Source organism: Chinchilla lanigera, unplaced genomic scaffold (assembly GCF_000276665.1).
Source record: "Chinchilla lanigera isolate Chin_1 unplaced genomic scaffold, ChiLan1.0 scaffold00001, whole genome shotgun sequence".
NCBI classification, from domain to species: domain Eukaryota; kingdom Metazoa; phylum Chordata; class Mammalia; order Rodentia; family Chinchillidae; genus Chinchilla; species Chinchilla lanigera.
Genome location: NW_004955402.1, coordinates 36,772,233 through 36,787,380, shown reverse-complemented (window position 1 = coordinate 36,787,380; position 15,148 = coordinate 36,772,233).

Below are 15,148 nucleotides of genomic sequence, written 5' to 3'. Positions count from 1 at the left end.
ACCAAGCTTTTCAGTACTACTTAGAGAAAGCTATTCAGAGACAAGATTCAGCCAGGCTATTCAAGTCAGTCAAGCTCTTAACATTGATGGCACCAGCAGACTACACTTGTCCTCAGGTAGCTAAAGTACTATCAAGTTCCAAAGATATAACATTTGAAAGAAGAAAGGTTGAACTGAATAGAAATGCTTAAAGTAATTTCCAACACATCCAGGGGATGGATCTAGGTTAGTTGAATGACTATATCCCATAAACACTATAATTTGAACCTATAGAAAAAGACCAGGAGTTTGATGGCTCAGTGGGCTTATGTTATAGAGACCTTCATCCCAAGAGCATTAGTCTAAAGTTACCCCATTTTGAGGAGAAGCCTAGAAATCCAGTCTTCCTTGTAAGCCAAAATCATATTTTCAGTCATTGGTGTTTATGTGAATCTAACGGATCATGAAAATATATCCACTCGTTTACTTACTGAACACAGGACTGATAGAAATTATTCCATGTGTCCATGTTTATCCACTCTACAATCAGAAAAGCTTCTCTAATAAGCAGAGGTTGTGGACAGAAGCTAAAATAATAATTTTTTAAAATGCCAGAACAAAAGATTTTAAAAGGCAGGAGTATACTTGATGTTCAGCTTCACCCAGTATACGTACAGATACCTCTGTTTGTATGGTTGAATGGACTTGGAGCAATGGTAGTGAAAAAAGGAGAGCCCGGGTATTACCAGTGGGTGGGAGACCAGGCACATGGACTCTGACCTTATATGCTTCCTGTTGCTCTGAATATGCACTCACTCACTAATAGCTACTGTTGCACACAGGCAGGACTGCATCCAAGAATCCCTTTCTGCTTTGAAAGACTATGAGATGCAACAGTGATTTAAATGTAAAGTGAGAGAAACATTACCATATATAGCAATACATAAAGTAGAAATCTGACATTAATGATTAAATCAACCTTGCCACATGAAGAGAGCCTATCAGACATTCAGTAAGTATGTATTTGCAAGCAACAATGAGTTAAACATTATCTAAACGTTGTATAGTCAATACTGCCCTCACATATAATCAAGATTGCTTTTCTAAGTTCTTACAATCACTGCCATGATTACCACTTCCAGCTTTCAGTATACTGTTCTGAGTCTACTTATATGTTACTAACTTTTACGTGTAGCTGTCTTTCTGACTGAACTGAAGGCTTTTAATAGATTTTGCTAAGGAACAAAAGGCAAAACTGTTGTCATTTTTTGCCTAACAAAGTCATCAAAACAATGTTTTCCAGTTTAGAATGACTTATGGATATATTTTAATGGGTTTATGCTTTGTCTATTTACAGAACTTCACAGGTAACCTTGACTTTTGTGTATCAGTATTATCTTTCAACAGTGATTTAGACTGGTCCTAAAAGCACTTTCTACCTTGGTCAGGAACTTAGAATTGCTCTACACTTTCTAATGGTTAGACTTCCACAATATTTATCATGCAAATAAAGATGTAGATCAACCAGGCAATTAAATGCTCAGATGACTTGATGTATAAGCAGCAACCAGATGACCTTGTCCTGTGGTTGCTTGGAAGGTCCCCACCAATTCTCTGCTATCAGAAAGGAAAGAAAAAAAAAAAACTGGAGAGAATCAGGGATAATGGCAGTCAGTAAAAATGAGAACAAAATCAGACAAGACTGATAGATAAGACATGGCTAGGCTGGAGAAACCTCAGGTAAATTCATGGATTTATATGTCCAACTGCAAAGGTTAATAGTTAAATGCATTCATCACATTATTATAAAAAATCATGCCTTAGTAATAAAGCCTCAAAGGGCTAACACAAAAAAAGATTTAAATAGCAGCTGTTATTGCCTAAATGACTAAATGCCCTTAATAAAAATATCAGATAATCCAAACCCAATTAATTCAGAGCTCACTTTTCTGGTCCCTTGCATTTTAAATTAATAAAATTTTTACTCTACCTGACTGGCAAATGTTTCCTATCATTTGCATTTAATTATTTCTTATACACCAGATTTCAGTGGTCTATGGAGCATGGGTTATGATGGGTTTTCTTTACAGGTGAAAACATCAGCATTGTCAGACTCCCCTGTGTTGGGGGACCACAGTATCAGTGTCACATGGTTATCACCTTTCATACAAAATACAGGTAATTGCCCCCTAATAAGAGATAATAAGCTTGCACAGTGTGTATGTACCAGTGTTTGTGTTTGGAACACCAACCAATCCCATTTGAGTATTTGGTAGGCCCTTCAATCTCAATAATTATATCCTCAAATGTCCACAATGATTCCTTAACTCAAGATCTCAGGCTATGTGTGTGTGTATGTGCGTGTGTATTTGAGGTGAAGAAAAAAACACATTAACACATATATATGCATACACTCACAAACATCCACACACATACACAAAATACTAGGAAAGATACAGTAAAAATTCTGACAGAGTTATTGAAGGCAATGGTTTTTTTATTCTCCTTATTTTCCATGATATCTATAACAATTTCCTAAGCATACAGTAAGTATAAACATTTGTTAGGAAAATGAAAACATGAAAGAAATTTTAAATGCAAATTAAAGGCTAAACATTAAAATGATTATAAGGATTTAGAGAACAGATATACAACTGCAGGTGGGAATATTTAATAAAAGTTCTCTGAAAGAGGAAAAACTTGAACTTGTTTATGAGACTTAAACAGATCTTGAGGAATTCAGATATAATCCATACAATTCAATATTAAGTTCCTACTGCTCATTAGAAACTGTGTTAAATACTTCTGTAAATTCAAATATGAATTATGTCAAGCTCTTGTTCCCTGTGAACTATAATTTAGTAAATGCTGTAAAACACAACTAAAATATGTTAGAAAGTGCTGTAATAAAGAAAACACTATAATGGGAAGTCAGAAGAGAGATTCTTGGAAGCTGCCTTGGAGGAAGGTACTTAGTTCAGTTGTGCTGGATTAATAGGAACCCTTTTAGTGGCAGAGAAAATGGTTGGGAAGAACAAATCATTCTGTTAAAAGCAAAGCAAAACCTAATTTGTATTAAAAGGAAAAAATTTACAACTTTAGAAGTTGCTAATGGTTGAGTAGCATGTCAAGTATATTGGAATCTTTTCATTAATTTATTTATCCAGTGGATATTAATTGAATACTTATTTCATCCTAGTTACTAGTTTAGGCACTAGAAATATAGCAGCCAATAAAACAGACTAAATTCCTGAGGAAAGACAGACAATAATAAAACAGAACAATTTCAGATAGCCAGAAGTCTTAAAGAAAATAAAATAGTGTGGATTACCCTCCATCTTCAACTTTTGTGATTGAAGCTGTTTGAAAACTACTGGAGTGGAGCCTCAGCTGGATAAGAGTCATGAGACTCAGTGCTTGAAAAGTGGGGTTTGTCCGGAGTGCAAAGTTTTCTAGATGGCAGATTAACAACATTGCTTTGAAGATGAGGGCTTATTTATGAGCAAGAAGGTGAAAATAATCAAAACTATACATTTGATATTACAAAACTATAGTTTTTTTTTTAATTTTTTCAACCCCTGTGATCTAGTCATTGGTTCTGGCCCATGAACAGTGTGTTATATGTTGCATTAGTAATTTCGCTATTGCTAGGGTGAGGTATCTGACACTTGTAACTTACAGAAAAGACATTTATTTTGGTTCATGGTTTCAGGGGATTCAGTCCATGGTTAGCTAGGTTCAAGACAGAAATAGCATGGCAGAAGGGACTACTGGAGGAAACCTGCTCAAATCATGTCAACAAGCAGAGGGAGAGTGAACAAACTGGGGATGAGAATATATGCTACTGGTCACACCCCCAGTGACCTACCTCCTCCAACCAGGTCCTACTTCTCAATAACACATTCATTTTTGAATCCTTCAATAGATTAATCTACTGATGAGTTTAGAATTCCCATGATCCAATATCTTTCAAAAGCTCCATCTCTAAACACATGAGACGTTGAAGAGCATTTTAGATCTAAACTGTAACATGGGTCCACAACGCACACTGCCCTGACATCCAAGCTAGAACTCAATGGATTTATTACACTGGCTGGGTATACTGCAATTTTGGGTGTTGTCGAACAACTATTGAGCTCCATATTTTATGAGCTTTATAAAAGTCCATCACAGTAGTATCATAAATCAGCTCATGATGTAATGGATATTTAATAAGCAAGCAAACAAAAAATGGTCCTTTTTGTGGAGAATTTAAAGCATGTTGGTTTACAAGAATAGTACCATTTTTTGTTTCTTGTATGTGTCAAGTGTGTTACAGGATTACTTCATTCCCTCCTTGCTGAAAATCTGTGGGACAGTCACCACTGATGTCCCCATTTTGCAAGCATAGGTCATTTAAATTGTCTGAGGTCGGGACTGGGGATTTAGCTCAGCGGCAAAAGCGCCTGCCTGGCAAGCTCAAGGTCGTGAGTTCGGTTCCCGGTACCGGAGAAAACCCCCAAAAATAAATAAATAAATAAATAAATAAATTGTCTGAGGTCATATAGCTGGGAAGAGTCAGACCAGGATTAGAATTGAACCTCCCTGTCTATAGCATCTATACCAGTGGTGGTAAATGTATGGCATGCATATGATAGTAGGTTGTTCATTATCATTGGAAGGTCTAAAAGATTCACCATCACTGAATACCCTTCACCATGTCTCACCAATCTCTCATTCCAGCATGAGTTCATTGAGGTGAAAGCTCATAGCTTTTTCATCTTTGTTCACTTAGCAACTGACCCATAATACAGGTTTAATAAATGTTGCCTGAAGAATTTAGAAAGAGTAATATGGGCCAAGTGTGGTGGTGGTGCACATCTGCAATACCAGCACTTGGGAGACTGAGGCAGGAGGAACACTGTGAGTTCGAAGCCAGCCTGGGCTACATAGTGAACTCAAGGCCAACATGAACTACAAACTGAGACTCTTTCTCATACATGCCATCATGCATGAGCTTTTATTTTCAAATGACAAAATTGCTTTTCTTTGCAAAACTCATGTTTTTTTTTTTTTTTTCCCAAAAGCTTGTTGGTCTGAATATTCTGGGATCTTTGTAGGTAAGAATGAGTCTGTGTGAAGTTACAGCCCAAAGTGCATGATTTCCCAGTCCTGAGTGTCTATGTGTCTATGTCAAAGATATATCTTATCTATAAAATGAACAGTAATTTAATTATGTCATGGCCTATAAAAGGACGATATGGGACTTATCCAGCTTTCTACTCTGTTGTACCTGTAATTAGGATGACTTCTACATTTTCTAATATTAATCTATTATCCAACTTCATAGTATTTAACTTGCTGATCTTTTTATTCATTTAAAGTCTCCTCAATTTTAGCAGAATATCATTTTCCTTCACAGGACAGTTGACATGGCTCTTTCTCTCTTTACTGTGTCATAAATCTTGGCAAGGACATTCCATGAAAAGGAACAGACTCTGGAAGGAACCCTGGCTCAGAAACCCTCGGGAAGATAAAATAGCTGACAGAAGCCTGGTCTATGTCTCCAGGGAAATTTCACTCTAAGCCTTGGTAAGGTTAAGAAAAAATACTTCCTAAACTAAGAGAGCCTTTTATTCATAGGATGAATTTTCTCCACAAAATAAGACAAGTTTTGAAAGCTGGAAGGATCAGAGGAATAAAAGCTAGAATGGTCATTATAATGCTTGACACATGTGTCAACTTGAGAAGTTTAGAAGTTTAACTAAGTGACTCAGCAGGGGGCCAGAGTCCTCCTCACTTTGTAAAAATCCTCATCCTGTTCAAGAGGAGGACATGGAGATGGTGTGAGTGCTACACCCGCACTAGGGGGTGGTACCCTGATTATAATACAAGGAAGGAAAAGAAGTTTGCTCTCCCCACTTCTTGCTCTTGCTGCTTTTGCCATCTTCTGCCACCTTAAGGTGTTTCCCCTGTGCCATGCCACCCTGCCTTGGAGCCAGCTGATTACAGACTGAAACCTCCACAAACCGTGAGCTAAATAAACCTTTCCTTCCTTAATTTTGGTCACTGGGTATTCTGTCTCAGCAAGGAGAGAAGAGTAACCAAGACAGTCATTATAGCTAGACAGTCATAAAAGAATGTTTATATTTCATTGCCTGGTGTACTAGGCCTGGGGCAAGATAACATCAGAGGCAATTGCAGCAGGATGAATCTGCCAGAAGCAATACTAAACTACTGCAAGAGCCTATTATTCTTCTCTGGGTGCTCTGCTGTCCTGGTTTGGATGTGTATGTACCCTAAACTCATATGTTAAACATCTAGTCTGCAGTGTGGTGATATTAGGAAGTAGCACTTTCAGGAGATGACCAGGAGGAAACTGAGTCATCGGGGTTATGAAGTCCCATAATGGAATCCATAACTTCACCGATCTCACAAGAAGAGGAAAAGCTCTCAAACACACACACATGCACACAGACACACACACAAGCCCTTCCTCCCCTCTCACTTTGTACACACAACACCAAAGGACCACACAAACACATATCAATAAGACAGTGTCTGCAGACCAGGGTGGGGGTACTTACCAAGAAGCAAGTCTACCTGTGCCTGAACCTTGGACTTCTGAACTTCCCAGCCTTCAAAACTGTAAGGAAAAAAATGTCTGTTGTTTAACCTACTCAGATGATGGAATTTTGTCAGAGGAATTGCTTTGCATGTTTGAGTGGCTTCCATCATTGGTCTCAGTTTATTAATCTATAAATCAAGAGATTTTACTGGATTAAAGGCTAGGACCCTTTTCATTGAAAATGATTGTTAATCAATAACCCTCAGCTCCCTCTACCTAGTGCATGCTGCGTGTGCTGTAGTTCATGCAGAATGTGCTGTAGGAAAGAGACAGGAGCAGGGACAGGAGGACAATGAAGCAAGAAAAAGGACCACAAAGAGTGCTGGTGGGGAAGCATGGAGAAAAAGAAAAGGAATCACCTTCATTCTATAACATGGGAGTCTCATGTTATTACTGTTCTACCTGTAACAACTCAAAAGTAAATAGAACCGCATCACATTTTAAGGAAAACTTTCGTGAGCCAAATAGTGTGTAATATATTTGAACAATAAAGAGTAAGAAACTAGAAGAGATTGCCTAAGGGGGAGTTTCTGTTGAAATTAAAAATAATAAATGAGACTCTGAAGCAAAAAGAGGAAATATCAACCTAAAATTCATACAAGAGAATAATTTTTGAAGGTTAACTTACAAACATGTAATTTTCTCTAAATCCTTACCTAAAACACACGTTTATTGAAACATTTGTTGAGTGCTTGTAATATAGAAGGAACAGTACTAAAAAGTGGATATATTATTTCATATATATGCTACAGATTTCACATAACACAAATTATATGTTCTATTATTCATCTATAAAATAAACATTTTTCATATCCATTCACTTTGACATGGATGTCTTTAGTATGGGAATCTAGTGAATTCAGGATAGTGTAATATATGGTGGATTTCTAATATAACAATAAGCTCAAGAATATATAAGGAACTTGCACTCTTCAAAAAAATATTATTTCTAGCTGAATAAAAAATGCATCCACCCCTTTATTTGGGGAGATTCATTCCTAGTGTCTGCCATAATCCTTAGGAATCTATTAGCAGAGAAAACAACCAAGCAGGGCACTTCTATTCCATTCATTTCAGAAAATATCTTAAAGAACCTTTACAGTTATTGAGCATTTGTGAGAGACACAAAAATTAGAGAGAGAACAAGGATCTCACAGATTAGGAGGAAAAGGCAAATTTATAAGTAATTAACTTTTTGAAAGAATATGCTACACTCTACTAGAGATACATATATAAAGTGGTACGGAAAAAAAAAAACAGGAAAAAGTCTGTTTTCTTAGGGATTAACCAAACTTGATGAAGCCAGTAGCATCGGCATTGAATTTTGCAGAAATAGGCTGTCAAGGAGCAAAAAAGAAAACATACTGATGTCAAGAAACATAAGGCAATTGATAACAAAGAGAATCCTATGGAAATTTATTGAGCACTTACCCTAGTAAGAAATTGTCTAGGATTTTCCTTAAATCTAATAACATTCTCTTTAAAAAGGTATGCCATCAACTACCTTAATTCATATCTACCCAAGAAACCAAACTATTTCCAATATTTATTTATTTTAAGACAGAGTCTTACTATGTTGCCCAAGCCAGTTTCAAATTTCGGGCACAAGTAATCTTCCTGTCATGGCCTCCTGAGTTCTGGGATTGTGTGTGAGCTAAAAATGCATAAAGTGGGAAATAGAGGCAACACAGTCTTGGATAAATCAGGAAGTCAATAAGTAACAAAGAAAGAAAAATGGGACCACAGGATGTAGAACTTCAGATCCTACCTTCTTGTGCAGTAAGAATTCCAAGGGAGATAGCTTCTTTAGAGAGAGCACCTGAATAAGAGATAGACACAGTTTCTTGGTTTCTCCTTCCTTCCTACCATATCTCCTGCTGGGACCTCCTTGGAGCTAAACTCAGTCAGAAATGAGCTGACCTGACAACCATGGAATCTGCCACCTGTACCTACAGAGAATGAACCCTTACTAGAGGCATCAGACATGAAACGGGTCAGAAATATGCCTGAGAATAAAGGCCACAGGCTACAGCTGACACAAACTCTCTTTCCTGATAAGAAAGTCACATGCAGAGAGCTGGGGGTAGTCTGATTTATACCACTCAGTAAGTAACACAGCTATTATTTGGACCTAACAATGACTTTATCTCTAATCTTTTCTGAATATTACAGTTGCTAATTTCATAAATGACCAGAGTGCTCATCTGTAACAGACAGGGGTGCTTTGAGGAAGGAATCAAAGTCCATTCCAAGGAGTTGGAGTTATTTCATACTGTTTGGAAACTCCATGAACGAATGGAAGCTATGAAGTGTAGAACAAGAAATTACTCTTGAAACCTAGTGGAGGTTAGTGAAGGAGGAAAGAACTCATTCTTCTCCGTGGGTCCACACACCTCTTTCATACATTTCTTTGTTTTCTATTACTGAACAGGAAAAGGAAAATTGAAGTTAGAAGTTTCAAAACAGAAGGCAGGAGCTAGTTGGAAATCTCTGTGGGCCACAATTGCCTCACTGTCTCCCTTTCCCGAAACCATTAAAATTAGCTACTTGATGCTGTTACACTTGACAGCTAAATTGTCAAGGCCTCTTCCTCTCTTGGAGATTTAATGACAGCATGTTTTATACACTTCACAATTCTTTGCTCCCTGCAACCTATAGCAGCCTCTGCTGGGCCTGTAGATGGTTTAAACTGTGGCCTAGCAGGGGCAAAAGGAGTAGACAGTGAGATTAATTTGCAAGTGAAGGCTCTCAGGCACTGAGAGGTTAAATGACTTGCCCTGCCACCCCACAGAGACTCTGGAAGGAGGGGTCTCCAACTTTCCCAGGCTCTGGGTTCTATTAAGCCACTTCAGAGGACCTTCATAGCAGGGGGAAAACAGCAGTCCTGTGGAGAGGCTTGGGCAGCCCCTCATTACAGCCTGGAGATCAATGCTTATTAGCACTTCCCCCCGAGCACCTGGCCAGCACTGAGCAGGCAGGCTGGAGAAGTGCCCTTCTTTATTAACACTTTGGTCTTTGGCTTTTAACATTTTATTTACCACTCTCTCATCTACAGATAGTAGGACTTCAGAGTTAGAAAAACCTGAACTATCAAACTTTTTATAGGCAGAAAAAAGCATCTTATTTTGTTTATTTTATTTTTTCCCTCTGCCAGGAACACAGCCAAGCCAACAAAATTTTAACACGTGGCTCTGGATGGGAGCAGAGGGACATCCTGAACTGCAGTGTTTCCTAATTCCCATGCAAACTCTCCAAGTGACAATTTCAGTCAAGAAGAGGTCAACCTGCTTGCAATATCCCTTAACATTTAACAATTGGCTCCTATGAGACAGTAAAACCAGCTCCAGCACACTGACTTCTACACTCCAAAGGCCTTTGTCCCCATTTGCTGAAGGTCCAACCTCGTAGCCTTTCTCTGAGTACAGGCTAAATAAAAAGCACAGTGCCTGGCTGGCATCCACTAAATATCTGTGCACTTTATTGAGTACCACCAGTTCAATACAGCCACTCCCAAACTTCACTGTTTTCCCTAAGGGCTAGAATTAAGTTTTGAAGTTCATGACCTTAATGAGCATTCCTCTCATGGAGTTTTCTTCACATTTTTTATGATTCTGTTATCTAACACTTGTGTGTTTGATATATATTTTGTCTCCCAAGCTAGATGCTAAACTCTTTGAGTATAGGAATCATGCCTTATTCCACTTTGTATCATTGAAGGATGTTTCCTTGTGTCTTCAAAAAAAAATCACTCAATAAAAGCAGAATGAATTATGATGAATCAAGGACTGCCTTGTTTGCTCAAGTATTCAGAATAACTAAATGCTGGTTTGCCAAAAATGGAAAGCTTTGAAATGCCAATGATTTAAACTATGATATCTCTATAAAAAAAAAAAATGAACACAAGTGACCTGTTGTAATGAAATTGTGCCCCTTAGTGGAGCAAGGTGCTTTCATCAGAAGAAAGAGCAGCCCCAGAAAGTTCCTGTGCAAGAGTGCTCCACATTCTGCTCTGCTGTCTGTGACCAGTGTGTCTATCATTAACTCCTTAGACTGTCCTTCTCTTTGATACTACCTGTCTGCTGATTAGTGGCAGCATAGCAAGATGGTTTAATATGGTCTTGACCAGGATAATCATTTCAACTCTTCTGGGTAGAGAATGCAGAGTCATCTGGCATATATTTGTCAAAGTTTTCTAAATAAATAGTAAGTGCAGTTGTTTGTCCATATGTAGTCAAGATCCAGGACAACCCTTAGTGATCCAAATTCAGAGATTTATGTCCCTTAAATAAAATGACACTCTTTGCACATAATTTATTCACATTCTTCCCTACGCATTTAATTAACCCTAGGTTACTTACAGTATATAATACAATGTGAATACCAGGTAAATAGTTGCTATATTACATTGTTCAGGGAATAAAGACAAGGAAAAAATTCTGTGCGTGTTCAATATGATGCAATTCTTCTTTTTCCAAATATTTTCTACCCACAGTTGGCTGAATCTACAGATTCAGAACTGTGAACCTGGAGCATTGTGTGAGAATACTTATGTTCTAACCCGTGACACTGAGCCTTTTAGAGCTTCCAGCGATAACAAACAGCACCCTGTAGCATGTATGCCATGGGTTCACCACCACCACTAACCCTCTCAAAATGAGTGTGACTGTGGAACCTATGCCAATTAATATTTTGCACATGATTTTTAAGTAGAAGTAAAGGAATGCTGATGTTATCTCAAGGGTTAAAATATCTGATTACCAGGGAAGTGTTGCTGGTAGGTAGGTAAGCCATTATAGTACAATGGATATCAAAGGGTTCCTGTAGGCACAGTTCCTCTCTGGACATTCAAATATGTTATTTTAATATTTGAAATGGAGCCTATTAGAATATGCTTTCCTCCTTATTCTAATTTAAACTCTATCATATAATATTTTCCATAGAAAAATTCTTTTTTTGTAAGTTATAGTAGATAGTCTTTTAATTTTGTTTATTTTTAGTCTTATCTCTCTTTATATCTTAAAATATAATATAGCATTACCATTGAATTTCTGTAATCCACTTTTGTTTCAAATCCTATGGACAATATACTTCAGGGTCTTGTAAATATTCTGCCAATCCTTCTGTCTACATACTTATTCATGTGAGAATGTTTTCAGATGGCACATGCTGCATCTTTGACAGTAGGTACCAAATTTCTATCCAACACTCCTCCTTCTGTGGAGTCAGATCAACTGGGTGCAATGCTATGATACAGTAACAGAAGGTGTTTGAAATTTTGAAACCTTTGGAGAAATTGACAGTGATGTTGGCATGAAGGCTGCCAGAGAAGAAAAAAATAGAGCACATGCAGATGCTCAGCAGTATAAAAGACATTTATAAAGAAAAAGAAAAAAGAAAGAAAAACTTGTCCACATATACATGCTAAACCTATAGCTTTGGTAAGAGAATTCACAAGGAGCAATTATAGCAAATAATGTAAGGATGCTTCTTATAGTTAAGGGGCATCCACATCTGTTAAAAGACCTTTAATGATTTTAATTTCTAGGTGCCTCACATGGGTTCAGTGTGTTCAGGGAAATGAGACCGATATTTCCCTTGTCAGTGATGTGAATTTTGCATCATCTTGGTTTTGATACATAATCAGGTTAACAGGAACTGATACTGATGGAAGGTCATGAGTGAGAATATTGACTGAGTTCATGGCAGCTGTGAAGCACAGCTCAACGGTGAGCACAGCAGGTGTCTCAGAGAAGGGGAGAAGTCCTAATGCCCACATCCACAAGATGCTATTTGCGGCAGGACTGAGTTTTGGATTTGGGTGATTTTTTTTTAAAGTTAAAAAATGCTTAAATAAGGAATAAATTTTAAAAATTTTTATTGTTCTACTGTTTACAAATTTAAATTTTAAAAAAGTAATGTTTTTATTTTAATTTTATATTAGAAACTAAGATTCAGACAGATTCAGTAACTTGTCCAAGGCTGCACAACTGGTAAATAACAGAGCTTCATCTAGAAGCCAGGACACTCAAGGGTCCCATATTAACAATCCCTGAACATTCTCCCTCCCATTCCTCCTTCTGATAAGCGCCTTCCTCCCATGCTCTCTTCTGCTGTGTCTGCTGTCTCCTCAACCTCCCAGTTTTGCATCCATTCCCCCATGCACTTCTACTGGTTTCATCAATGAGGAGTCTTTCTTAAAAGGCCACAGTGGAGGCCCATAGCATCAGCTGGCTGATCACAATTGCCCATCGCCCTGGGCCAGCAACTGTACCTTGAATGAGCATCTGGCCCATTAAGACTAATCAGTTATTTTGAAGGGGCTGATATTAATGATGAAAAAGAGAAAGTACCTTATAGCTATGGTTTGAATATTTGTCACCTCTGAGATGCATGTTGAAATTTACCTACCATAGTAGTAGTATTTAAGGTGGGAATTTTAAGAGTGATTAAGCCACAAGTTCCTCACCCTCATGGGTAGCGTTGGTGCCATCATAAAAGAACAATTTCAGACCCTTTTTGGCACTTTTTTCTCCCTCTTCCCATGTGATGAGCTAGCAAGAGCGCCTGTCCAGACATGGTCACACTGACACTGAACATCCCGGCTTCTAGAACCATGCAGTTCTGTTCATTATAAATTACTCATCTAAGATATTCTGTTACAGTGGAAAAAATAAATATTAAAGGCACTTATCTTCTGAAATAATGACCTATAAATACCACACAATATAGAACTCCTAGGCACCATTCTTCTACTCCAGAGAGAGCTTGCTGGGACTGAAGATTGTATAAAATAAAGCAAAACTGAGAGATGCATTCAGGGAAAGTGAAGGCATCAATTAAGCCCATCCAAATCCAGCTGTGCTTGAAGCTGGTAAAGTCCTAAAATGTTGGGTTACTGGGGCTTAAAATGTCCTTACATTGCTTGATCTGTGTTTCCATTTCCTAACACATTATTCTGACTGTTAGTTCAACTCTGTGTTGATCTCTTGCGTCCCACCTCATATCCCTGAACTAAGCCTTCACTGTTGCTACACTCGAAAATGCCATGTGGATTACAACTCAGAACACTGAGAGGGATTTGGCTCCTCATGGCACAGATTGCTCCCTTTCTGCCCTGGGTCTCTTTAACTCTCTTGGAGGGAAATTTGGGGAACTAGCTGAACATCTTCAGAAATATAAGCAGCTCCCATTTCCAAATATCAAACATTCGAGGACGAATATCAAACATTTAAGGCCTGGTGCTGGGGGGCAGTCAATTCTGTGACACAGTCCTTACAACTTCTCAGAAGCCTCAGAGAAGTCTAGCCCTGGGTGCGTAGGGACAGTCAGCTATTTAGGGTACCTGCCCTAGGTTCCTTCTTCCTTGCTTCACCTCCCGAAGTAAACAACATCAGTACAAGATCTTTGTTAGAGGAAGCAGACTGTGTCACCTCTTAGGGGTCTGGAACAAGTTTCCATCATTCCCCATCTGGAGCTCTCTTCTCCCTTCACTTTGAGAGTATCACTTTTTTCTGGGTATGCTTATACTTCTCTGGTGCCTCCTTTAGAATCTCATTCAAGAGCCTGTCTTCCTCCATTTGGCCCCTGAATGCCAGTGCTGCCTGGGACTCCATGTTTAACCATTTGCACACCAGAGTTCATCCAAACACCCATAACTATTCCTAAAATTCCATCCTTGATCCAGACCCATATTAGTGAGTAGACAAAGGTGTTTTTTAATGCTCAGAAGAAAAAAAAAACAGTCAAATTATGTCTTGTTGGTTTTGTTTTACACTGATTTATTGCCTGGCATTGTACTAGTATCACAGACTTGCCAACAATTTAGATAAATGCACTTTGTTCCTTATTTACCTGACTCTTACACCTCAAGGAGACTTCATAATGCACAAGTGCACACATTTCTAAAGAGATGTTAACATGCACGGACTGTTCCTCCACAGATATCATTTTAAATTATCTTTAGAACGCTGAGGGTTTTTATGCTGCTCTCTAGGAATTGCAAAGGGGAAAAGACTTTCCACAGTGTTTCCTCCTGACACATGTATTTCTTTGATAAAGGAAGTTGGGAGTTGGGGTGAACAGAATAATATATGTTGCAATTTATGATGCTATATTTGTGTGAGCACTATGATCTTCCTTTAACACCTGCAGCTTCTCTGAGTCATTGAACAAGTATAGGTTTTAATTCTTGATCTATGCAAAGCCCCATATGTGGGGATCCTGGAATTGCTACACATTACATACATCAATAACAGAATTTAAGCCTAAGATTCCAAATACCTGTGAAAGGCTAATAAGTGATTAAGAAACCTTAATTGAGCTCATAGCTTGGTTCTCTTCAATGACTTAAAATATAGTCTGCCTAACAATGCACCTCCAACCTTCCAAGATCTTCACCCTAAGACAAAATGAACTGCAGGCTAAATGAGCAGCCCCACAGATCCTGGCAAGATATGGATTTGTTTCTGCATATTGCCAATAACTATTTTTTTGCAGTTCCCAAGGTGTTAGTTCCTGAACTCAAGCACATTATAAACAATTGCTGTCTGCATAATGCAAATT